Source organism: Pseudophryne corroboree, chromosome 11, assembly GCF_028390025.1.
Source record: "Pseudophryne corroboree isolate aPseCor3 chromosome 11, aPseCor3.hap2, whole genome shotgun sequence".
Classification (NCBI taxonomy): domain Eukaryota; kingdom Metazoa; phylum Chordata; class Amphibia; order Anura; family Myobatrachidae; genus Pseudophryne; species Pseudophryne corroboree.
Genome location: NC_086454.1, coordinates 168,142,226 through 168,168,364, shown reverse-complemented (window position 1 = coordinate 168,168,364; position 26,139 = coordinate 168,142,226). Strand labels below are relative to the sequence as shown.

At 33.9% G+C, this 26,139-nt stretch overlaps 9 non-coding genes across 9 annotated transcripts; all 9 read right to left on the bottom strand.

The window, feature by feature from the left end:
- Window positions 1-9,316: 9,316 nt before the first annotated feature.
- On the bottom strand, window positions 9,317-9,388 carry TRNAQ-CUG (transfer RNA glutamine (anticodon CUG)). The gene has a single exon. It is a non-coding gene; the product is annotated as a tRNA-Gln (tRNA).
- Window positions 9,389-11,205: 1,817 nt separating this feature from the next.
- TRNAQ-CUG (transfer RNA glutamine (anticodon CUG)) lies at window positions 11,206-11,277 on the bottom strand. Its single transcript has one exon. It is a non-coding gene; the product is annotated as a tRNA-Gln (tRNA).
- A 1,816-nt stretch (window positions 11,278-13,093) lies between these two features.
- Window positions 13,094-13,165, bottom strand: TRNAQ-CUG (transfer RNA glutamine (anticodon CUG)). The gene has a single exon. It is a non-coding gene; the product is annotated as a tRNA-Gln (tRNA).
- Window positions 13,166-14,982: 1,817 nt separating this feature from the next.
- On the bottom strand, window positions 14,983-15,054 carry TRNAQ-CUG (transfer RNA glutamine (anticodon CUG)). The gene has a single exon. It is a non-coding gene; the product is annotated as a tRNA-Gln (tRNA).
- Window positions 15,055-16,869: 1,815 nt separating this feature from the next.
- Window positions 16,870-16,941, bottom strand: TRNAQ-CUG (transfer RNA glutamine (anticodon CUG)). Its single transcript has one exon. It is a non-coding gene; the product is annotated as a tRNA-Gln (tRNA).
- Window positions 16,942-18,757: 1,816 nt separating this feature from the next.
- On the bottom strand, window positions 18,758-18,829 carry TRNAQ-CUG (transfer RNA glutamine (anticodon CUG)). The gene has a single exon. It is a non-coding gene; the product is annotated as a tRNA-Gln (tRNA).
- A 1,816-nt stretch (window positions 18,830-20,645) lies between these two features.
- On the bottom strand, window positions 20,646-20,717 carry TRNAQ-CUG (transfer RNA glutamine (anticodon CUG)). Its single transcript has one exon. It is a non-coding gene; the product is annotated as a tRNA-Gln (tRNA).
- A 1,817-nt stretch (window positions 20,718-22,534) lies between these two features.
- Window positions 22,535-22,606, bottom strand: TRNAQ-CUG (transfer RNA glutamine (anticodon CUG)). The gene has a single exon. It is a non-coding gene; the product is annotated as a tRNA-Gln (tRNA).
- A 1,817-nt stretch (window positions 22,607-24,423) lies between these two features.
- Window positions 24,424-24,495, bottom strand: TRNAQ-CUG (transfer RNA glutamine (anticodon CUG)). Its single transcript has one exon. It is a non-coding gene; the product is annotated as a tRNA-Gln (tRNA).
- Between the last annotated feature and the right edge of the window lie 1,644 nt (window positions 24,496-26,139).

The window sequence follows — 26,139 nt, the reverse complement described above, 5'->3', positions numbered from 1 at the left end:
GCTTCACTTACAGTACTGTTATTTTTTTCCCCACAGTACCACCACCACCACCACCTGCTGCGCTGCCAGGTATTGTGTAACGAGAATTCTGGTGCTACTGTCATCGTTGTTACACTACTGTACATGTGTCTTGGATACTGTGCAGTACATGTTTCAAATTGACAGCTTCACTTACAGTACTGTTATTTTTTTTCCCACAGTACCACCACCACCACCACCACCACCACCACCTGCTGCGCTGCCAGGTATTGTGTAACGAGAATTCTGGTGTGACTGTCATCGTTACACTACTGTACATGTGTCCTGGATACTGTACAGTACATGTTTCAAATTGACAGCTTCACTTACAGTACTGTTATTTTTTTTCCCACAGTACCACCACCACCACCACCACCACCTGCTGCGCTGCCAGGTATTGTGTAACGAGAATTCTGGTGCTACTGTCATCGTTGTTACACTACTGTACATGTGTCCTGGATACTGTGCAGTACATGTTTCCAATTGACAGCTTCACTTACAGTACTGTTAATTTTTTCCCCACAGTACCACCACCACCACCACCACCACCACCTGCTGCGCTGCCAGGTATTGTGTAACGAGAATTCTGGTGCTACTGTCATCGTTTTTACACTACTGTACATGTGTCCTGGATACTGTACAGTACATGTTTCCAATTGACAGCTTCACTTACAGTACTGTTATTTTTTTTCCCACAGTACCACCACCACCACCACCACCACCACCACCTGCTGCGCTGCCAGGTATTGTGTAACGAGAATTCTGGTGCTACTGTCATCGTTGTTACACTACTGTACATGTGTCCTGGATACTGTACAGTACATGTTTCCAATTGACAGCTTCACTTACAGTACTGTTATTTTTTTTCCCACAGTACCACCACCACCACCACCACCACCACCACCTGCTGCGCTGCCAGGTATTGTGTAACGAGAATTCTGGTGCTACTGTCATCGTTGTTACACTACTGTACATGTGTCCTGGATACTGTACAGTACATTTCAGAAATCTCCTGATAATTTGCTCTCCGTTTCTGCCTTCGATAACTTCTTCACAGGCCATACTGTTCCAGCTCATTGACACAGTTTCGTCATACAGTATTTGACCGGTAATTCTTTCATTTACGGTTTACAATTATTTATATACTGTACGTAAATGATGAATGTCCCTGTGCATTGCTCCATGGCCTGTACAACTTATCCCGGTGTATTTTAAAATGTATACCATCTCTCACTACATATCCGAGCGCTGCCACGTGCTGGGAGTTCACGGTCGGCGGCCATGTTGTCAGGTTGCTAAGCGATCCAGCTCGGTATACCGTAATGTGCATAGACCATTGAGCTAGGGGATTGTGACGCTCCTTCAGCATTGCCCCCTGAACTGTGAAATGTATGCCATATTGTATCTCACTACATATCCGAGCGCTGCCACGTGCTGGGAGTTCACGGTCGGCGGCCATTTTGTCAGGTTGCTAAGCGATCCAGCTCGGTATACCGTAATGTGCATACAGTAGACCTCGCTTATCCCAATGTAATTGAGCTAGGGGATTGTGACGCTCCTTCAGCATTGCCCCCTGAACTGTGAAATGTATGCCATATTGTATCTCACTACATATCCGAGCGCTGCCACGTGCTGGGAGTTCACGGTCGGCGGCCATTTTGTCAGGTTGCTAAGCGATCCAGCTCGGTATACCGTAATGTGCATAGACCTCGCTTATCCCAATGTAATTGAGCTAGGGGATTGTGACGCTCCTTCAGCATTGCCCCCTGAACTGTGAAATGTATGCCATACTGTATCTCACTACATATCCGAGCGCTGCCACGTGCTGGGGGTTCACGGTCGGTGGCCATTTTTTGTGTGCATAGAACTCGCTTATCCACATAGGCCCCTGTGTTTTTAACTACTATATTGAGATGCACATGCCAGTAACTATCAACAAAACGATGAGCAAGATAATCGCCAACATGAAAAAAGAAAATAAAACCATCAAAGAGATCCATGCATGGCTCAAGGAAAGTGGCATTATAGTCACTTTAGAAACGGTGCGCTATCATGCATTCGAGAGAACAACGCCCAGATTTGTATTTCCTACAAAATGCACATGGTACGTACTGTACACTACTGTAATGTTTAAATGACTTGCTTTATACCATAAACAATTTTTTTGAAATAAAATAAAAACTTCATCAATTGTAACTGTGATTGTGCTGTTCATGAATTCATATTTTTCATACTGTATTGTACTGTAGGAGAGTGCAACAAATTGTGGAGGAACTAACTCGTGAGGATGATGAGCGTACTGCTCTGCAAATAAAACGAATTCTCCATTCCAAGTATGACCTGGACATATCGGCCACCAGCATCAGAAGGATGCGACGGAAAATGGGATGGACCTTTGGCGCAACAAGGTAAAATACTGAAAGCAGTATAAACCATACAGTAAATGCACTGTTAATAATCCCTTGATACGTGATATAATAATGCCATAAATCATTATACAGAGTGTGTACTTTATACTATATACAGTATGTGTGTGTGTATATACTGTATATACAGTATTCTATCCCAAAAGAGATACCTACTGTATAGGCACTCAGAGACAGCAATGAAGCATTGCCGGCTTATTGTGATGATTACATACTGTATACTGTGTGTGTGTGTTTGTGTGTATGTACAGTATGTATATATATATTACTCTGTATGTAACTTAATGTACTGTATGTACAGTTTAATGTATACAGTAGGTATATAATACAGTATACTGCACATACAGTCTACTGTATATACAGTAATCTGTAAATCTGTAATTTCATAACTGTATCTGATTTCATTATTTTTGGCTCTTCACAGGATATCTCCAATGATAAGAGATGTGAATAAAGAAAAGAGAGTGGAACAGGCACGGCGATGGATTGAGAGTGGTGAAACATTTGATGATGTCATTTTCACAGATGAATCGTCTGTTGCCCTTGAGCGGTTCTCCAGAATGTCATTCAGGAAACGTAACCATATCTCTTTAAAACCACGCCCAAAGCATCCATTGAAAATCCATGTATGGGGAGGCATATCACGATTAGGAGCTGGTCCCCTATTATTTTTCGAAGGTACAGTACAGTACTATACTTTATTCTGTGCCTGTGTTCTGTAAAAATACATGTTGTACTGTAGAGTACGTGTAACTGCACAATAAAAGGAGTTGCTTATTAATGAACAACATTTTTTGATTTCTGTAGGAATCATGGATAAGAAATATTTCCAAGAAACAATAGTAGAGAAATGTATGGTGCCATTTGTGAATAAATATTACCCAACTCACCATAGGATATTCCAAGACAATGATCCTAAACACTCCGCCTCAGCCAAATTTATGGAAGAGAAAGGTATGAATTGGGAACGCACACCACCAGAGTGAGTATTCTTTCAACAGTGTACAAGTAAAATTTTGGATAGCACTCTAGTACTGTAAAAAAAAATTTTGTTTAATAAACAGTACAATATTGTATGTTTAATTTTCTCTATTTACTGTAATGTACTGTAATTAATTTTTTCTATACGCTTTTTTTTTTTTTTTAATTAGATCACCAGACATGAACCCAATCGAATTAGTGTGGGCTCAATTGAAGAGGTACGTTAGGAGTGTTGCAAAGCCAACAACAAAACAGCAACTGGTGGATGGGATAAAGAAATTTTGGCTAGAAGTACTCACACCTGAACATTGTAATAATTATATAAATCACCTGTATAAAGTATTACCTGTTGTAGTTGAAAGAAATGGTCAAGCCACAAATATGTAGTTCTGTATTTTCTGTTTAAAATTTTAAATTGGTGCATTATTAAAAAAAATGATAAAATTGCCTTTGTCTGATTATTGCATAAACTAATGTAGAATATTATACAGTAGTAATGTTATTGATGTGTACTGTATGAACAGTTATTTTCAGTTTTATAAGTCCTGAATAAGAGTACTGTACATTTTGATCAGTGCAGTACATGGAATCGGATGTTGTAATACTTTATTTTTACATTAATATTGATGTTTTTCCAATAAATATTCAATTTTACAGTATGGTACGGTACAGTACATGAGGGTACCTGTACAGTATGATACGTCATTATGGGGGAGAAATACTGTATCCACTAAATGTACAGTAAAATGTTTTTTTCTTATTACAAACACACAAATGCATCTCAGATGGAAATATGCTATACACAGCAGACAGCTTATGGTGACAGAACTTCCCTACTGTATCCCCACCCATAGTCGTGGTATATTTTAGATTGCCTAATGAGACACTCCTGCAGCATTGCCAATGATTCATGTAAAACCTGTGTGCAAACAGTATCTGTATTGAATGCAAAGTACAGTAAGAGTACAGTATACAGTATTATCAGAGCCAAACCTGACCAACATGATGCCCTAGGCTAGATTTTGGCTGATGCCCTCTTGCACAGATGCTACGTAGTTCCGCCTCTAACCCTGCACCCCTTTCCCAGCACCATCACCCATTTTGGCGCTCCTACCCCCTATAATCTAAATAAGAACAATGTGCACATTTAGTGCCAGCCCAAAACAGTGTACAGTATGTTCTTGCTGGGAAGGGGCATGGTAACACAATAATACCCGAAGATGAAATGACACAACACAGTACTGCAACTTTATTCACATTATATCATGCAGTGGTGTCTCTTATTCTCATGACATCATATCATAGTACCACATTACTCCTAACAGTAATGCCCCTTATTCACATTACACCCCACCACATTCATCTTTATTTACATTAGACCACAGGTTCTCAAACTCAGTCCTCAGGACCCCACACAGTGCAGGTTTTGCAGGTCTCACAGAATCACAAGTGAAAAAATTAGCTCCACCTACTGTATGGACCTTCTAAAATGTGTCAGTTAGTAATGAATACATCTGTGCACTTGCTGGTTTACCTGCAAAACATGCACTGTGTGGGGTCCTGAGGACCAAGTTTGAGAACCACTGCATTAGACCATGCAGTAGTGCCCTTTCCTTATGTTACACCAGAAAATATTGTAGTACACCTTATACACATACAGTACAGTAATGCCACACATTAGTAATGCATTTCATATTTAAATTTTCTGATTTAATTTCATAGAGCCGCAGTCACTCACAGAATATAGGCATGTACTGTAGCATCTCATTTTATTCTGCAGAAGCTGATTATTCCCGTTTGGCTAGTTTGCCGCCTCTGTACAGTATATCACAATAGAAAAAAGTTATAGTGTCAGTGAAAAAAGCACCTCATGACAGATACTGTACACAAGCTCATGTCTAAATACTGTATACTGTAAGCAGTGACATTAAGGGGTACAGTACTGTACAGTATATGCAATTGCAGTCGAATTCCGGAAGGAATACGGAAAAAATGGACACGGGATCCCCCATCTTTTTAGAACCAGCACCGGGCTCTGCGCCTGGTCCTGGTGCAAAAAATAAGGGGGACAAAAAAAGCGTAGGGGTTCCCCATATTTTTTGAATCAGCACTGGGCTCCACTAGCTGGACAGATAATGCACAGCCGGGGGAGACTTTTATACAGGTCCCTGCGGCCATGGAATTAAATACCCAACTAGTCACACCTGGCCGGAGTACCCTGGAGGAGTGGGGGCCCCTTAAATCAAGGGGACCCCCCTCCAGCCACTCGATTATCTCTATCACCCCTGTGTATTGTAGCTAGGGGATTGTGACGCTCCTTCAGCATTGCCCCGTAGCCTGCAAAATCTGTGCTGTTATTTGCTCCATAGCTGAGTGCCTCCTAGGAGCTACTGTAGGAGTCACAGGCGGTAGCCATTTCAATTGAGTCTGCCCTGCTATAGAATTGTACAGGTATGTGTACATTACCGTACGGTGCATAGAACCTTTACAGTAGAAACTCTCCTGCAGCTTTGGCCTGCTTTACTGTATGTACTGTAAAACTTGTGTTTTGTCAGTTTGCTATGCGACCGAGCCCGGTGTAACGTACAGTACTGTAATGTGCATAGACCTCGCTTACAGTATCTCTGTGTATTTTGGCTAGGGGATTGTGACGCTCCTTCAGCATCGCCCCGTAGCCTGCACAGCTTATGCCATTTCTCATTCCATACCCAACTGCTGCCTGCCACGAGGTGGGGGTTCAGGAGGTGGGGGTTCATGGGTAGTGGTCGTTTTGACAGTGTGCTATGCGATTGAGTCCGGTGTACCGTAATACTGTATGCAATCCTACAGTAGCTTATCCCTCCCCTGTGTATTTTGGCTAGGGGATTGTGACGCTCCTTCAGCATTGCCCCATAACCTGCACAAGGGTTCAGGGGCGGCGGCCATTTTGCCAGTGTGCTACAGTATGTCATCGAGTCCGGTGTACCATAATATGCATACTGTGTATTTTAGCTAGGGGATTGTGACGCTCATTCAGCATTGCCCCATAGTCTGTACAATCTGGACTATTACTTGCTCCGTAGCCTAGGGCCTCTGTGGGGCAAGGAGTCATAGGTGGTAGCCATTTCTATTCAGTCTGCCCAGCTACAGAATTGTATGTGTACTGTGTACGGAGCATAGTACCTTAACCTGCATAGAACCTGCACATTATGGTACACCGGACTCGATCGCATAGAACCGCTCATGCAGCTACTGTATGCCCTGGTTTGCAGTATGTGAATAAAAAAAATAATAAAGTGTCTGAAAAAAACTACAGTAACATGCATTCGTGAAAAAAAATGTAGAATAGTACTTCCCTTATAGAGCTTCTAGGCGTGGGTTTTACCGCATATTCATATCACATTGATCCATATGTGGGAGAAAAATGAACATATATAGTGTAATACGTTTAAAATAGAAGGTTTTAATACAGAAACAATGACGGATAAGGTAAAAAATAATAATAATGATATAGGCTCCAAATTTTTGGTAATGAATGGAAAATTACCAGAGAGCAGAATAATATAGGTGTTTAAAAGTTAGCCTTAAAATTCATGTTGACTGCTTGATACTGATAATATTATAAGTCCAGGAGTCAAGTAAAGGTGGAGGTTTACCAGAATGGATGAAGTGAGTGCACATAAGATGTTGCCCAGGGGAGATAACGGCTCCGGAACCAGTACTCCAACGTCCACAACGCTTCGTCTGTCTGGTAAAGCTTCCTGTGATTTGCTTGTCATACAGTGCCGACGCGTTTCGGGATACCTCCCTTCATCAAGGCTTCATCAAGATGCAGGAGGTATCCCGAAACGCGTCGGCACTGTATGACAAGCAAATCACAGGAAGCTTTACCAGACAGACGAAGCGTTGTGGACGTTGGAGTACTGGTTCCGGAGCCGTTATCTCCCCTGGGCAACATCTTATGTGCACTCACTTCATCCATTCTGGTAAACCTCCACCTTTACTTGACTCCTGGACTTATAATATTATCAGTATCAAGCAGTCAACATGAATTTTAAGGCTAACTTTTAAACACCTATATTATTCTGCTCTCTGGTAATTTTCCATTCATTACCAAAAATTTGGAGCCTATATCATTATTATTATTTTTTACCTTATCCGTCATTGTTTCTGTATTAAAACCTTCTATTTTAAACGTATTACACTATATATGTTCATTTTTCTCCCACATATGGATCAATGTGATATGAATATGCGGTAAAACCCACGCCTAGAAGCTCTATAAGGGAAGTACTATTCTACATTTTTTTTTCACCAATTAGCGCACACCATCTGGTCTAAACTTTTTTCTGCCACTTACACACTTGGCCACGGGGTTAGCCTATCTGACCAGCAGGTTGCAGCTCATATTGGTTTGGCGCCACGACCCTTCTCTACCCTATACTCTATCAGTAACATGCATTCGTACAGTACTTAAGGAATCGAACCCTGGACTCTGAGTATAGGAAGCGAAACACTTCACCACTTCGCCGCAGACAAATGTAATAATCCGTTGGTTTTGATTATGCTGTAATGGCTACGGGATTAGGACGATAACACTGTAGAAAATTCCTAATCTTGAGAGGCAATAGTGAACTTGTAACACACATCCATTTGCGACAGTGTACACTACTGGTTTTACAGTACTGTGTTTTGTCTGCGGGACTTGCACGCTCACATACAGTATTCATAAAGTATTGTAGATGGATCATATACTGTATGCTGTACTACTGTATTTGCGTCGGTGTCGTACTGTATATACTGTACAGTACTGTATTAAATAATGCAGCGTAATGAGTACAGTATTTGCTGTATGCAGCGTAATGAGACGCCTTAGTAAAGTAGTCCTTATTATGTATGTCAGTATTGTATTTTACGGGAGACCACACGCATGCGCAGTGGTGATTGTAAAAAGCGACATCTGGTGGCTGATCGCAGGTATTACACGTAAAGGTAACGCCAAACGTCAAATGTCTGTCTCCGTGCGATTAGATAGCCTCTCTGTGGCTAGGCGCGCCTCGCTACGCCACAGTACGCTGCGTATGGTCGAACGGGACAACCGCCGCGGCCACTCAAGATAAAGGTGGCTACATCTGTACATTGTATTTACAAATAAAACCATTAGGACCTACCAATTTGTATATACAGATTATTGGTTTCAGAGTCCAGAATTGTTAACAGTACACCATGAAAGCTCATTCATATGGTGGCATGTAAAAAATTTTCTCACAGTGTAAGATTCTTAGAGGTTACATTTTATTGGAATTATATTACAGATAAACCTGTCTCTCAGTATATATGATTCTTAATTTATGCAATTTATAGATATTTTCTTTCTCAGAGATATGAACTGCATAATACTAACAAAAAAACAATAGGACCTACCAAGATGTTAATACAAATCATGGATTCAGAGTCCAAAATGGTTACAAATACACCAGGAAACCTCATTCATGAGGAAGCATTTAAACAGTTTTTATTAGAATGTACTCTCAGAGAAATATAAACTGAACGGTACTTACAAAAAACCAATAGGACCTACCAAGATTTAAATACAGATCACTGGATTCAAAGATCAGAGTGGTTACCAATACACCAAGAAACCTCATTCACGAGGGAGAGCTAAACATTTTTTTCTAAAATGTTAGATTCTTAGAAGACACATTTTATTGCAATAATTGTACATATATTTACATCAACGCTTATTTGGGTTATATAGTACAATTCATATAATTACATACATTTCTATAACTACCTTTTTTAGCTTTTCGTACATATTTACAAAAATCAGTGATTTAAAAAAATGATTATATGTATGAAAAAGAATACTTTCTGTCAATTAAGAACTTAAACTGAAGGTACTAAAACACATCAGGTCCCACCGAGATTTGAACTCGGATCGCTGGATTCAGAGTCCAGAGTGCTAACCATTACACCATGGAACCTCTCTTCTAACACCACTTATACAACTTTCTCTTAGAGTGTGAGATCTTATTTTCTACAAGTTAAAGGAATAATAATCAGAGAGATAAGTATTACATTGTATTTACAAAAAAAAGCCATTAGGACCTACCAAATTTTTATACAGATTATAGGTTTCAGAGTCCAGAATTGTTAACAGTACACAATTAAACCTCATTCATATGGTAGCATGTACATTTTTTTGTCAGAGTATAAGATTCTTAGTGGATACATTTTATTGGAATTAAATGACAGATAAACCTGTCTCTCAGTGTGTAAGATTCTTAATTTATGCAATTTATAGATATTTTCTTTCTCAGAGATATTAACTGTATTGTACTTACAACAAAACCAATAGAACCTACCAAGATGTAAATATAGATCATGGATTCAGAGTCCAAAATGTTTATCAATACACCATGAAACCTCATCCATTAGGGAGCATCTAAATATTTTTATAAGAATGTACTCTCAGAGAGATATGAACTGAATGGTACTTACAAAAAACCAATAGGACCTACCAAGATTTAAATACAGATTACTGTATTCAAAGATCAGAGTGGAGTGGTTACCAATACACCAAGAAACCACATTCATTAGGGAACATCTAAACATTTTTTTCTAAAATGTTAGATTCTTAGAAGACACATTTTATTGAAGTTATTGTACATATATTAACATCAATGCTTATTTGGATTACACAGTAAAATTCATATAATTACAAACATTTCTATAACTACCTTTTTTTTAGATTTTAGTACATTTGTACAATAATCAGTGATTTTAAAAAAATGTATTATATGTATAAAAAAGAAAAGTTTTTGTCAATCAAGGACTTAAACTGAAGGTACTAAAATGCACCTGTTCCCACCGAGATTTGAACTCAATTTACTGGATTCAGAGTACAGAGTGCAAACCATAACACCATGGAATCTCCCTTCTAATAACACATATAAAACTTTCTCTCAGAGTGTAAGATCTTAATTTCTACAAGATACAGAAATATTCATTCAGAGTTATGTACTACATTGTATTTACAAATAAAACCATTAGGACCTACCAATTTGTATATACAGATTATTAGTTTCAGAGTCCAGAATTGTTAACAGTACACCATGAAAGCTCATTCATATGGTGGCATGTAAAAAAATTTCTCACAGTGTAAGATTCTTAGAGGTTACATTTTATTGGAATTATATTACCGATAAACCTGTCTCTCAGTGTGTATGATTCTTAATTTATGCAATTTATAGATATTTTCTTTCTCAGAGATATGAACTGCATAATACTTACAAAAAAACAATAGGACCTACCAAGATGTGAATACAAATCATGGATTCAGAGTCCAAAATGGTTACAAATACACCAGGAAACATCATTCATGAGGAAGCATTTAAACAGTTTTTATTAGAATGTACTCTCAGAGAAATATAAACTGAACGGTACTTACAAAAAAACAATAGGACCTACCAAGATTTAAATACAGATCACTGGATTCAAAGATCAGAGTGGTTACCAATACACCAAGTAACCTCATTCACGAGGGAGAGCTAAACATTTTTTTCTAAAATGTTAGATTCTTAGAAGACACATTTTATTGCAATAATTGTACATATATTTACATCAACGCTTATTTGGGTTATATAGTACAATTCATATAATTACATACATTTCTATAACTACCTTTTTTAGCTTTTCGTACATATTTACAAAAATCAGTGATTTAAAAAAATGATTATATGTATGAAAAAGAAGACTTTCTGTCAATCAAGAACTTAAACTGAAGGTACTAAAACACATCAGGTCCCACCGAGATTTGAACTCGGATTGCTGGATTCAGAGTCCAGAGTGCTAACCATTACACCATGGAACCTCTATTCTAACACTACATATACAACTTTCTCTTAGAGTGTGAGATCTTATTTTCTACAAGTTACAGGAATAATAATCATAGAGATAAGTATTACATTGTATTTACAAAAAAAAGCCATTAGGACCTACCAAATTTTTATACAGATTATAGGTTTCAGAGTCAAGAATTGTTAACAGTACACAATGAAACCTCATTCATATGGTAGCAAGTACATTTTATTGTCAGAGTATAAGATTCTTAGTGGATACATTTTATTGGAATTAAATGACAGATAAACCTGTCTCTCAGTGTGTAAGATTCTTAATTTATGCAATTTATAGATATTTTCTTTCTCAGAGATATTAACTGTATTGTACTTACAACAAAACCAATAGAACCTACCAAGATTTAAATATAGATCATGGATTCAGAGTCCAAAATGTTTACCAATACACCATGAAACCTCATCCATTAGGGAGCATCTAAATATTTTTATAAGAATGTACTCTCAGAGAGATATGAACTGAATGGTACTTACAAAAAACCAATAGGACCTACCAAGATTTAAATACAGATCACTGTATTCAAAGATCAGAGTGGAGTGGTTACTAATAAACCAAGAAACCACATTCATTAGGGAACATCTAAAAAAAAAATTCTAAAATATTAGATTCTTAGAAGGCACATTTTATTGAAGTTATTGTACATATATTAACATCAATGCTTATTTGGATTACACAGTAAAATTCATATAATTACAAACATTTCTATAACTACCTTTTTTTAGATTTTAGTACATATTTACAATAATCAGTGATTTAAAAAATGTATTATATGTATAAAAAAGAAAAGTTTTTGTCAATCAAGGACTTAAACTGAAGGTACTAAAATGCACCTGGTGCCACCGAGATTTGAACTCAATTTACTGGATTCAGAGTACAGAGTGCTAACCATAACACCATGGAATCTCCCTTCTAATAACACATATAAAACTTTCTCTCAGAGTGTAAGATCTTAATTTCTACAAGATACAGAAATATTCATTCAGAGAGATATGTACTACATTGTATTTACAAATAAAACCATTAGGACCTACCAATTTGTATATACAGATTATTGGTTTCAGAGTCCAGAATTGTTAACAGTACACCATGAAAGCTCATTCATATGGTGGCATGTAAAAATTTTTCTCACAGTGTAAGATTCTTAGAGGTTACATTTTATTGGAATTATATTACAGATAAACCTGTCTCTCAGTATATATGATTCTTAATTTATGCAATTTATAGATATTTTCTTTCTCAGAGATATGAACTGCATAATACTAACAAAAAAACAATAGGACCTACCAAGATGTTAATACAAATCATGGATTCAGAGTCCAAAATGGTTACAAATACACCAGGAAACCTCATTCATGAGGAAGCATTTAAACAGTTTTTATTAGAATGTACTCTCAGAGAAATATAAACTGAACGGTACTTACAAAAAACCAATAGGACCTACCAAGATTTAAATACAGATCTCTGGATTCAAAGATCAGAGTGGTTACCAATACACCAAGAAACCTCATTCACGAGGGAGAGCTAAACATTTTTTTCTAAAATGTTAGATTCTTAGAAGACACATTTTATTGCAATAATTGTACATATATTTACATCAACGCTTATTTGGGTTATATAGTACAATTCATATAATTACATACATTTCTATAACTACCTTTTTTAGCTTTTCGTACATATTTACAAAAATCAGTGATTTAAAAAAATGATTATATGTATGAAAAAGAATACTTTCTGTCAATTAAGAACTTAAACTGAAGGTACTAAAACACATCAGGTCCCACCGAGATTTGAATTCGGATCGCTGGATTCAGAGTCCAGAGTGCTAACCATTACACCATGGAACCTCTCTTCTAACACCACTTATACAACTTTCTCTTAGAGTGTGAGATCTTATTTTCTACAAGTTAAAGGAATAATAATCAGAGAGATAAGTATTACATTGTATTTACAAAAAAAAGCCATTAGGACCTACCAAATTTTTATACAGATTATAGGTTTCAGAGTCCAGAATTGTTAACAGTACACAATTAAACCTCATTCATATGGTAGCATGTACATTTTTTTGTCAGAGTATAAGATTCTTAGTGGATACATTTTATTGGAATTAAATGACAGATAAACCTGTCTCTCAGTGTGTAAGATTCTTAATTTATGCAATTTATAGATATTTTCTTTCTCAGAGATATTAACTGTATTGTACTTACAACAAAACCAATAGAACCTACCAAGATGTAAATATAGATCATGGATTCAGAGTCCAAAATGTTTATCAATACACCATGAAACCTCATCCATTAGGGAGCATCTAAATATTTTTATAAGAATGTACTCTCAGAGAGATATGAACTGAATGGTACTTACAAAAAACCAATAGGACCTACCAAGATTTAAATACAGATTACTGTATTCAAAGATCAGAGTGGAGTGGTTACCAATACACCAAGAAACCACATTCATTAGGGAACATCTAAACATTTTTTTCTAAAATGTTAGATTCTTAGAAGACACATTTTATTGAAGTTATTGTACATATATTAACATCAATGCTTATTTGGATTACACAGTAAAATTCATATAATTACAAACATTTCTATAACTACCTTTTTTTTAGATTTTAGTACATTTGTACAATAATCAGTGATTTTAAAAAAATGTATTATATGTATAAAAAAGAAAAGTTTTTGTCAATCAAGGACTTAAACTGAAGGTACTAAAATGCACCTGTTCCCACCGAGATTTGAACTCAATTTACTGGATTCAGAGTACAGAGTGCAAACCATAACACCATGGAATCTCCCTTCTAATAACACATATAAAACTTTCTCTCAGAGTGTAAGATCTTAATTTCTACAAGATACAGAAATATTCATTCAGAGTTATGTACTACATTGTATTTACAAATAAAACCATTAGGACCTACCAATTTGTATATACAGATTATTAGTTTCAGAGTCCAGAATTGTTAACAGTACACCATGAAAGCTCATTCATATGGTGGCATGTAAAAAAATTTCTCACAGTGTAAGATTCTTAGAGGTTACATTTTATTGGAATTATATTACCGATAAACCTGTCTCTCAGTGTGTATGATTCTTAATTTATGCAATTTATAGATATTTTCTTTCTCAGAGATATGAACTGCATAATACTTACAAAAAAACAATAGGACCTACCAAGATGTGAATACAAATCATGGATTCAGAGTCCAAAATGGTTACAAATACACCAGGAAACATCATTCATGAGGAAGCATTTAAACAGTTTTTATTAGAATGTACTCTCAGAGAAATATAAACTGAACGGTACTTACAAAAAAACAATAGGACCTACCAAGATTTAAATACAGATCACTGGATTCAAAGATCAGAGTGGTTACCAATACACCAAGAAACCTCATTCACGAGGGAGAGCTAAACATTTTTTTCTAAAATGTTAGATTCTTAGAAGACACATTTTATTGCAATAATTGTACATATATTTACATCAACGCTTATTTGGGTTATATAGTACAATTCATATAATTACATACATTTCTATAACTACCTTTCTTAGCTTTTCGTACATATTTACAAAAATCAGTGATTTAAAAAAATGATTATATGTATGAAAAAGAAGACTTTCTGTCAATCAAGAACTTAAACTGAAGGTACTAAAACACATCAGGTCCCACCGAGATTTGAACTCGGATTGCTGGATTCAGAGTCCAGAGTGCTAACCATTACACCATGGAACCTCTATTCTAACACCACATATACAACTTTCTCTTAGAGTGTGAGATCTTATTTTCTACAAGTTACAGGAATAATAATCATAGAGATAAGTATTACATTGTATTTACAAAAAAAAGCCATTAGGACCTACCAAATTTTTATACAGATTATAGGTTTCAGAGTCAAGAATTGTTAACAGTACACAATGAAACCTCATTCATATGGTAGCAAGTACATTTTATTGTCAGAGTATAAGATTCTTAGTGGATACATTTTATTGGAATTAAATGACAGATAAACCTGTCTCTCAGTGTGTAAGATTCTTAATTTATGCAATTTATAGATATTTTCTTTCTCAGAGATATTAACTGTATTGTACTTACAACAAAACCAATAGAACCTACCAAGATTTAAATATAGATCATGGATTCAGAGTCCAAAATGTTTACCAATACACCATGAAACCTCATCCATTAGGGAGCATCTAAATATTTTTATAAGAATGTACTCTCAGAGAGATATGAACTGAATGGTACTTACAAAAAACCAATAGGACCTACCAAGATTTAAATACAGATCACTGTATTCAAAGATCAGAGTGGAGTGGTTACTAATAAACCAAGAAACCACATTCATTAGGGAACATCTAAAAAAAAATTCTAAAATGTTAGATTCTTAGAAGACACATTTTATTGAAGTTATTGTACATATATTAACATCAATGCTTATTTGGATTACACAGTAAAATTCATATAATTACAAACATTTCTATAACTACCTTTTTTTAGATTTTAGTACATATTTACAATAATCAGTGATTTAAAAAATGTATTATATGTATAAAAAAGAAAAGTTTTTATCAATCAAGGACTTAAACTGAAGGTACTACAATGCACCTGGTGCCACCGAGATTTGAACTCAATTTACTGGATTCAGAGTACAGAGTGCTAACCATAACACCATGGAATCTCCCTTCTAATAACACATATAAAACTTTCTCTCAGAGTGTAAGATCTTAATTTCAACAAGATACAGAAATATTCATTCAGAGAGATATGTACTACATTGTATTTACAAATAAAACCATTAGGACCTACCAATTTGTATATACAGATTATTGGTTTCAGAGTCCAGAAATGTTAACAGTACACCATGAAAGCTCATTCATATGGTGGCATGTAAAAAAATTTCTCACAGTGTAAGATTCTTAGAGGTTACATTTTATTGGAATTATATTACAGATAAACCTGTCTCTCAGTATATATGATTCTTAATTTATGCAATTTATAGATATTTTCTTTCTCAGAGATATGAACTGCATAATACTAACAAAAAAACAATAGGACCTACCAAGATGTTAATACAAATCATGGATTCAGAGTCCAAAATGGTTACAAATACACCAGGAAACCTCATTCATGAGGAAGCATTTAAACAGTTTTTATTAGAATGTACTCTCAGAGAAATATAAACTGAACGGTACTTACAAAAAACCAATAGGACCTACCAAGATTTAAATACAGATCACTGGATTCAAAGATCAGAGTGGTTACCAATACACCAAGAAACCTCATTCACGAGGGAGAGCTAAACATTTTTTTCTAAAATGTTAGATTCTTAGAAGACACATTTTATTGCAATAATTGTACATATATTTACATCAACGATTATTTGGGTTATATAGTACAATTCATATAATTACATACATTTCTATAACTACCTTTTTTAGCTTTTCGTACATATTTACAAAAATCAGTGATTTAAAAAAATGATTATATGTATGAAAAAGAAGACTTTCTGTCAATCAAGAACTTAAACTGAAGGTACTAAAACACATCAAGTCCCACCGAGATTTGAACTCGGATCGCTGGATTCAGAGTCCAGAGTGCTAACCATTACACCATGGAACCTCTCTTCTAACACCACATATACAACTTTCTCTTAGAGTGTGAGATCTTATTTTCTACAAGTTACAGGAATAATAATCATAGAGATAAGTATTACATTGTATTTACAAAAAAAAGCCATTAGGACCTACCAAATTTTTATACAGATTATAGGTTTCAGAGTCCCGAATTGTTAACAGAACACAATTAAACCTCATTCATATGGTAGCATGTACATTTTTTTGTCAGAGTATAAGATTCTTAGTGGATACATTTTATTGGAATTAAATGACAGATAAACCTGTCTCTCAGTGTGTAAGATTCTTAATTTATGCAATTTATAGATATTTTCTTTCTCAGAGATATTAACTGTATTGTACTTACAACAAAACCAATAGAACCTACCAAGATGTAAATATAGATCATGGATTCAGAGTCCAAAATGTTTATCAATACACCATGAAACCTCATCCATTAGGGAGCATCTAAATATTTTTATAAGAATGTACTCTCAGAGAGATATGAACTGAATGGTACTTACAAAAAACCAATAGGACCTACCAAGATTTAAATACAGATCACTGTATTCAAAGATCAGAGTGGAGTGGTTACCAATACACCAAGAAACCACATTCATTAGGGAACATCTAAACATTTTTTTCTAAAATGTTAGATTCTTAGAAGACACATTTTATTGAAGTTATTGTACATATATTAACATCAATGCTTATTTGGATTACACAGTAAAATTCATATAATTACAAACATTTCTATAACTACCTTTTTTTAGATTTTAGTACATTTGTACAATAATCAGTGATTTTAAAAAAATGTATTATATGTATAAAAAAGAAAAGTTTTTGTCAATCAAGGACTTAAACTGAAGGTACTAAAATGCACCTGTTCCCACCGAGATTTGAACTCAATTTACTGGATTCAGAGTACAGAGTGCAAACCATAACACAATGGAATCTCCCTTCTAATAACACATATAAAACTTTCTCTCAGAGTGTAAGATCTTAATTTCTACAAGATACAGAAATATTCATTCAGAGTTATGTACTCCATTGTATTTACAAATAAAACCATTAGGACCTACCAATTTGTATATACAGATTATTAGTTTCAGAGTCCAGAATTGTTAACAGTACACCATGAAAGCTCATTCATATGGTGGCATGTAAAAAAATTTCTCACAGTGTAAGATTCTTAGAGGTTACATTTTATTGGAATTATATTACCGATAAACCTGTCTCTCAGTGTGTATGATTCTTAATTTATGCAATTTATAGATATTTTCTTTCTCAGAGATATGAACTGCATAATACTTACAAAAAAACAATAGGACCTACCAAGATGTGAATACAAATCATGGATTCAGAGTCCAAAATGGTTACAAATACACAAGGAAACCTCATTCATGAGGAAGCATTTAAACAGTTTTTATTAGAATGTACTCTCAGAGAAATATAAACTGAACGGTACTTACAAAAAAACAATAGGACCTACCAAGATTTAAATACAGATCACTGGATTCAAAGATCAGAGTGGTTACCAATACACCAAGAAACCTCATTCACGAGGGAGAGCTAAACATTTTTTTCTAAAATGTTAGATTCTTAGAAGACACATTTTATTGCAATAATTGTACATATATTTACATCAACGCTTATTTGGGTTATATAGTACAATTCATATAATTACATACATTTCTATAACTACCTTTTTTAGCTTTTCGTACATATTTACAAAAATCAGTGATTTAAAAAAATGATTATATGTATGAAAAAGAAGACTTTCTGTCAATCAAGAACTTAAACTGAAAGTACTGAAACACATCAGGTCCCACCGAGATTTGAACTCGGATCGCTGGATTCAGAGTCCAGAGTGCTAACCATTACACCATGGAACCTCTCTTCTAACAACACATATACAACTTTCTCTTAGAGTGTGAGATCTTATTTTCTACAAGTTACAGGAATAATAATCAGAGAGATAAGTATTACATTGTATTTACAAAAAAAAGCCATTAGGACCTACCAAATTTTTATACAGATTATAGGTTTCAGAGTCCAGAATTGTTAACAGAACACAATTAAACCTCATTCATATGGTAGCATGTACATTTTTTTGTCAGAGTATAAGATTCTTAGTGGATACATTTTATTGGAATTAAATGACAGATAAACCTGTCTCTCAGTGTGTAAGATTCTTAATTTATGCAATTTATAGATATTTTCTTTCTCAGAGATATTAACTGTATTGTACTTACAACAAAACCAATAGAACCTACCAAGATGTAAATATAGATCATGGATTCAGAGTCCAAAATGTTTATCAATACACCATGAAACCTCATCCATTAGGGAGCATCTAAATATTTTTATAAGAATGTACTCTCAGAGAGATATGAACTGAATGGTACTTACAAAAAACCAATAGGACCTACCAAGATTTAAATACAGATCACTGTATTCAAAGATCAGAGTGGAGTGGTTACTAATAAACCAAGAAACCACATTCATTAGGGAACATCTAAAAAAAAAATTCTAAAATGTTAGATTCTTAGAAGACACATTTTATTGAAGTTATTGTACATATATTAACATCAATGCTTATTTGGATTACACAGTAAAATTCATATAATTACAAACATTTCTATAACTACCTTTTTTTAGATTTTAGTACATATTTACAATAATCAGTGATTTAAAAAATGTATTATATGTATAAAAAAGAAAAGTTTTTGTCAATCAAGGACTTAAACTGAAGGTACTAAAATGCACCTGGTGCCACCGAGATTTGAACTCAATTTACTGGATTCAGAGTACAGAGTGCTAACCATAACACCATGGAATCTCCCTTCTAATAACACATATAAAACTTTCTCTCAGAGTGTAAGATCTTAATTTCTACAAGATACAGAAATATTCATTCAGAGAGATATGTACTACATTGTATTTACAAATAAAACCATTAGGACATACCAATTTGTATATACAGATTATTGGTTTCAGAGTCCAGAATTGTTAACAGTACACCATGAAAGCTCATTCATATGGTGGCATGTAAAAAATTTTCTCACAGTGTAAGATTCTTAGAGGTTACATTTTATTGGAATTATATTACAGATAAACCTGTCTCTCAGTATATATGATTCTTAATTTATGCAATTTATAGATATTTTCTTTCTCAGAAATATGAACTGCATAATACTAACAAAAAAACAATAGGACCTACCAAGATGTTAATACAAATCATGGATTCAGAGTCCAAAATGGTTACAAATACACCAGGAAACCTCATTCATGAGGAAGCATTTAAAAAGTTTTTATTAGAATGTACTCTCAGAGAAATATAAACTGAACGGTACTTACAAAAAACCAATTGGACCTACCAAGATTTAAATACAGAACACTGGATTCAAAGATCAGAGTGGTTACCAATACACCAAGAAACCTCATTCACGAGGGAGAGCTAAACATTTTTTTCTAAAATGTTAGATTCTTAGAAGACACATTTTATTGCAATAATTGTACATATATTTACATCAACGCTTATTTGGGTTATATAGTACAATTCATATAATTACATACATTTCTATAACTACCTTTTTTAGCTTTTCGTACATATTTACAAAAATCAGTGATTTAAAAAAATGATTATATGTATGAAAAAGAAGACTTTCTGTCAATCAAGAACTTAAACTGAAGGTACTGAAACACATCAGGTCCCACCGAGATTTGAACTCGGATCGCTGGATTCAGAGTCCAGAGTGCTAACCATTACACCATGGAACCTCTCTTCTATCAACACATATACAACTTTCTCTTAGAGTGTGAGATCTTATTTTCTACAAGTTACAGGAATAATAATCATAGAGATAAGTATTACATTGTATTTACAAAAAAAAGCCATTAGGACCTACCAAATTTTTATACAGATTATAGGTTTCAGAGTCCCGAATTGTTAACAGAACACAATTAAACCTCATTCATATGGTAGCATGTACATTTTTTTGTCAGAGTATAAGATTCTTAGTGGATACATTTTATTGGAATTAAATGACAGATAAACCTGTCTCTCAGTGTGTAAGATTCTTAATTTATGCAATTTATAGATATTTTCTTTCTCAGAGATATTAACTGTATTGTACTTACAACAAAACCAATAGAACCTACCAAGATGTAAATATAGATCATGGATTCAGAGTCCAAAATGTTTATCAATACACCATGAAACCTCATCCATTAGGGAGCATCTAAATATTTTTATAAGAATGTACTCTCAGAGAGATATGAACTGAATGGTACTTACAAAAAACCAATAGGACCTACCAAGATTTAAATACAGATCACTGTATTCAAAGATCAGAGTGGAGTGGTTACCAATACACCAAGAAACCACATTCATTAGGGAACATCTAAACATTTTTTTCTAAAATGTTAGATTCTTAGAAGACACATTTTATTGAAGTTATTGTACATATATTAACATCAATGCTTATTTGGATTACACAGTAAAATTCATATAATTACAAACATTTCTATAACTACCTTTTTTTAGATTTTAGTACATTTGTACAATAATCAGTGATTTTAAAAAAATGTATTATATGTATAAAAAAGAAAAGTTTTTGTCAATCAAGGACTTAAACTGAAGGTACTAAAATGCACCTGTTCCCACCGAGATTTGAACTCAATTTACTGGATTCAGAGTACAGAGTGCAAACCATAACACAATGGAATCTCCCTTCTAATAACACATATAAAACTTTCTCTCAGAGTGTAAGATCTTAATTTCTACAAGATACAGAAATATTCATTCAGAGTTATGTACTACATTGTATTTACAAATAAAACCATTAGGACCTACCAATTTGTATATACAGATTATTAGTTTCAGAGTCCAGAATTGTTAACAGTACACCATGAAAGCTCATTCATATGGTGGCATGTAAAAAAAATTCTCACAGTGTAAGATTCTTAGAGGTTACATTTTATTGGAATTATATTACCGATAAACCTGTCTCTCAGTGTGTATGATTCTTAATTTATGCAATTTATAGATATTTTCTTTCTCAGAGATATGAACTGCATAATACTTACAAAAAAACAATAGGACCTACCAAGATGTGAATACAAATCATGGATTCAGAGTCCAAAATGGTTACAAATACACAAGGAAACCTCATTCATGAGGAAGCATTTAAACAGTTTTTATTAGAATGTACTCTCAGAGAAATATAAACTGAACGGTACTTACAAAAAAAACAATAGGACCTACCAAGATTTAAATACAGATCACTGGATTCAAAGATCAGAGTGGTTACCAATACACCAAGAAACCTCATTCACGAGGGAGAGCTAAACATTTTTTTCTAAAATGTTAGATTCTTAGAAGACACATTTTATTGCAATAATTGTACATATATTTACATCAACGCTTATTTGGGTTATATAGTACAATTCATATAATTACATACATTTCTATAACTACCTTTTTTAGCTTTTCGTACATATTTACAAAAATCAGTGATTTAAAAAAATGATTATATGTATGAAAAAGAAGACTTTCTGTCAATCAAGAACTTAAACTGAAGGTACTAAAACACATCAGGTCCCACCGAGATTTGAACTCGGATCGCTGGATTCAGAGTCCAGAGTGCTAACCATTACACCATGGAACCACTCTTCTAACAACACATATACAACTTTCTCTTAGAGTGTGAGATCTTATTTTCTACAAGTTACAGGAATAATAATCATAGAGATAAGTATTACATTGTATTTACAAAAAAAAAGCCATTAGGACCTACCACATTTTTATACAGATTATAGGTTTCAGAGTCCAGAATTGTTAACAGTACACAATGAAACCTCATTCATATGGTAGCATGTACATTTTTTTGTCAGAGTATAAGATTCTTAGTGGATACATTTTATTGGAATTAAATGACAGATAAACCTGTCTCTCAGTGTGTAAGATTCTTAATTTATGCAATTTATAGATATTTTCTTTCTCAGAGATATTAACTGTATTGTACTTACAACAAAACCAATAGAACCTACCAAGATTTAAATATAGATCATGGATTCAGAGTCCAAAATGTTTACCAATACACCATGAAACCTCATCCATTAGGGAGCATCTAAATATTTTTATAAGAATGTACTCTCAGAGAGATATGAACTGAATGGTACTTACAAAAAACCAATAGGACCTACCAAGATTTAAATACAGATCACTGTATTCAAAGATCAGAGTGGAGTGGTTACTAATAAACCAAGAAACCACATTCATTAGGGAACATCTAAAAAAAAAATTCTAAAATGTTAGATTCTTAGAAGACACATTTTATTGAAGTTATTGTACATATATTAACATCAATGCTTATTTGGATTACACAGTAAAATTCATATAATTACAAACATTTCTATAACTACCTTTTTTTAGATTTTAGTACATATTTACAATAATCAGTGATTTAAAAAATGTATTATATGTATAAAAAAGAAAAGTTTTTATCAATCAAGGACTTAAACTGAAGGTACTACAATGCACCTGGTGCCACCGAGATTTGAACTCAATTTACTGGATTCAGAGTACAGAGTGCTAACCATAACACCATGGAATCTCCCTTCTAATAACACATATAAAACTTTCTCTCAGAGTGTAAGATCTTAATTTCTACAAGATACAGAAATATTCATTCAGAGAGATATGTACTACATTGTATTTACAAATAAAACCATTAGGACCTACCAATTTGTATATACAGATTATTGGTTTCAGAGTCCAGAATTGTTAACAGTACACTATGAAAGCTCATTCATATGGTGGCATGTAAAAAAATTTCTCACAGTGTAAGATTCTTAGAGGTTACATTTTATTGGAATTATATTACAGATAAACCTGTCTCTCAGTATATATGATTCTTAATTTATGCAATTTATAGATATTTTCTTTCTCAGAGATATGAACTGCATAATACTAACAAAAAAACAATAGGACCTACCAAGATGTTAATACAAATCATGGATTCAGAGTCCAAAATGGTTACAAATACACCAGGAAACCTCATTCATGAGGAAGCATTTAAACAGTTTTTATTAGAATGTACTCTCAGAGAAATATAAACTGAACGGTACTTACAAAAAACCAATTGGACCTACCAAGATTTAAATACAGAACACTGGATTCAAAGATCAGAGTGGTTACCAATACACCAAGAAACCTCATTCACGAGGGAGAGCTAAACATTTTTTTCTAAAATGTTAGATTCTTAGAAGACACATTTTATTGCAATAATTGTACATATATTTACATCAACGCTTATTTGGGTTATATAGTACAATTCATATAATTACATACATTTCTATAACTACCTTTTTTAGCTTTTCGTACATATTTACAAAAATCAGTGATTTAAAAAAATGATTATATGTATGAAAAAGAAGACTTTCTGTCAATCAAGAACTTAAACTGAAGGTACTGAAACACATCAGGTCCCACCGAGATTTGAACTCGGATCGCTGGATTCAGAGTCCAGAGTGCTAACCATTACACCATGGAACCTCTCTTCTATCAACACATATACAACTTTCTCTTAGAGTGTGAGATCTTATTTACTACAAGTTACAGGAATAATAATCATAGAGATAAGTATTACATTGTATTTACAAAAAAAAGCCATTAGGACCTACCAAATTTTTATACAGATTATAGGTTTCAGAGTCCCGAATTGTTAACAGAACACAATTAAACCTCATTCATATGGTAGCATGTACATTTTTTTGTCAGAGTATAAGATTCTTAGTGGATACATTTTATTGGAATTAAATGACAGATAAACCTGTCTCTCAGTGTGTAAGATTCTTAATTTATGCAATTTATAGATATTTTCTTTCTCAGAGATATTAACTGTATTGTACTTACAACAAAACCAATAGAACCTACCAAGATGTAAATATAGATCATGGATTCAGAGTCCAAAATGTTTATCAATACACCATGAAACCTCATCCATTAGGGAGCATCTAAATATTTTTATAAGAATGTACTCTCAGAGAGATATGAACTGAATGGTACTTACAAAAAACCAATAGGACCTACCAAGATTTAAATACAGATCACTGTATTCAAAGATCAGAGTGGAGTGGTTACCAATACACCAAGAAACCACATTCATTAGGGAACATCTAAACATTTTTTTCTAAAATGTTAGATTCTTAGAAGACACATTTTATTGAAGTTATTGTACATATATTAACATCAATGCTTATTTGGATTACACAGTAAAATTCATATAATTACAAACATTTCTATAACTACCTTTTTTTAGATTTTAGTACATTTGTACAATAATCAGTGATTTTAAAAAAATGTATTATATGTATAAAAAAGAAAAGTTTTTGTCAATCAAGGACTTAAACTGAAGGTACTAAAATGCACCTGTTCCCACCGAGATTTGAACTCAATTTACTGGATTCAGAGTACAGAGTGCAAACCATAACACAATGGAATCTCCCTTCTAATAACACATATAAAACTTTCTCTCAGAGTGTAAGATCTTAATTTCTACAAGATACAGAAATATTCATTCAGAGTTATGTACTCCATTGTATTTACAAATAAAACCATTAGGACCTACCAATTTGTATATACAGATTATTAGTTTCAGAGTCCAGAATTGTTAACAGTACACCATGAAAGCTCATTCATATGGTGGCATGTAAAAAAATTTCTCACAGTGTAAGATTCTTAGAGGTTACATTTTATTGGAATTATATTACCGATAAACCTGTCTCTCAGTGTGTATGATTCTTAATTTATGCAATTTATAGATATTTTCTTTCTCAGAGATATGAACTGCATAATACTTACAAAAAAACAATAGGACCTACCAAGATGTGAATACAAATCATGGATTCAGAGTCCAAAATGGTTACAAATACACAAGGAAACCTCATTCATGAGGAAGCATTTAAACAGTTTTTATTAGAATGTACTCTCAGAGAAATATAAACTGAACGGTACTTACAAAAAAACAATAGGACCTACCAAGATTTAAATACAGATCACTGGATTCAAAGATCAGAGTGGTTACCAATACACCAAGAAACCTCATTCACGAGGGAGAGCTAAACATTTTTTTCTAAAATGTTAGATTCTTAGAAGACACATTTTATTGCAATAATTGTACATATATTTACATCAACG